The following is a 1706-nucleotide window of genomic DNA, read 5'->3' as shown; positions in this document are numbered from 1 at the left end:
GCCTTCTAAGCACTCCTTCTCCATGTTTTGATGAAAGAGAACGAGATCTGTAAGAGAAAATTATCAATTAAGCACAATTGAAATAACTATGGCATCTCTCTCTCTCTCTCTCTCTCTCTCTCTCTCTCATTTTGTTACTTTGACTTTGTATCGGATCCACCACATTGTAACGCTCTGGTCTCATAGGTCACTTTGGGCTTTTGAAGACGTTAATGTAACATTTCATTTCATTTTCATCTCTCTCTCTCTCTCTCTCTCTCTCTCTCTCTTTCGAGAACATGATCATTGATATTGAATATTCCAAAACCAATACAACAGAGCATGGCTGTCACAAACACAAAATTACAATTCCAAAATTTCTTAAACTATCTCATCCTTAATGCTGTGATCATTAGGACCGGGCAGCACCTACTCATCCTCCTGACTACGAAGCCTGGCAGAACCATTGGTAACTGCAATGTTGAGCTGAGCGGCTCGCTCCACAATTGATTTCCGCTTCAAAGTGGAAACATTGTGAGCAATCTCAGCACAAAACTTCCTGTTGTGCATCATAAGAAGGTCCAACAAAAACTTCGTGAAACCATTGGGTAGCACATGCCTTGTCTTCTTGTTTGAGCCATACCCAATGTTAGGCATCAAAATGCACCCTTTGAATTTCCTCCTGACATGTGAATCAATACCCTTTGGTCTACGCCAGCTTGGCTTGACACAGATCTTGCGATCACTCTGGGCGTGCTTGAACTTCTTTACACACTTCTTCACAATCCTAGGCTTGACGAGGGGGGTCACCATGGCTGCCGCTGTTAGCGTTGTTGCCTCCCACCTCTCACACCTCCTCTCTCTCTCTCTCTCTCTCTCTCTTTGTTTTGCACTGTTGATTAGGTTATTTTGTTACTCTGACTTTGTATCAGATCCACCACCTTGTAACTTTCTGGTCTCATAGGTCACTATGGACTTTTGAAGACGTTAATATAACATTTCATTTCATTTCATTTCTCTCTCTCTCTCTCTCTTGCGCCTCTTGAAGATGTTAATATATCCTTTCATTTCATTTCTCTCTCTCTCTCTCTCTCTCTCTCTCTCTCTCTCTCTCTCTCTCTCTCTCGCGTGCGCCTATTGAAGAGTACAATATATCATTTCATTTCATTTCTCTCTCTCTCTCTCTCTCTCTCTCTCTCCACTCTCTCTCTCTAAGTTCCGATTAGGATTCTCTCTCTCTCTCTCTCTCTCTATCCCCTGTTAATATATCCTTTCATTTCATTTCTCTCTCTCTCTCTCTCTCTCTCTCCAAGTCCTGTTTAGGGTACTCTCTCTCTCTCTCTCTCTCTCTCTCTCTCTCTCTCTCTCTCTCTCTCTCTCTCTCTCTCTCTCTCTCTCTCTCTCTCTCTCTCTCTCTCTCTCTTTTGTTTTTTGGAGACAAAGTAGATTAGAAAGCAACCATAAGTCTCATTACATCAAAGGGATCCAGCCGGGCAACACAAGCAAGGCGAAATCCACTATTTCTAGTATGAGACAAGCCCAGCTGAATGATAGCTCAAGGAACCTGGAAGCACTTCTGAGACAAGCTGAAGGCATGCTTGGCACCACAGATGGAAGCGAGCTTTTCGACAGCGTTCGGGTCAGGCTTGATGGTTGCAACGGTCGAAGACAGGTGCAGATTTCTCGACGGATGGGCTGCGTGGTGGCCATGGCGTCAATTTTCTTCA

The 1706-nt window shown here is 43.7% G+C and overlaps 1 pseudogene; it reads right to left on the bottom strand.

Moving 5' to 3' along the window:
- Nucleotides 1-275: 275 nt before the first annotated feature.
- LOC147440217 (large ribosomal subunit protein eL32z pseudogene) lies at nucleotides 276-792 on the bottom strand (annotated as a pseudogene).
- Between the last annotated feature and the right edge of the window lie 914 nt (nucleotides 793-1706).

Source organism: Adiantum capillus-veneris, chromosome 15 (genome assembly GCF_014529385.1).
Source record: "Adiantum capillus-veneris isolate H3 chromosome 15, ASM1452938v2, whole genome shotgun sequence".
Lineage (NCBI taxonomy): Eukaryota > Viridiplantae > Streptophyta > Polypodiopsida > Polypodiales > Pteridaceae > Adiantum > Adiantum capillus-veneris.
Note: the sequence above shows the minus strand (reverse complement) of the source record. Positions and strands in the feature narration are given on the sequence as shown.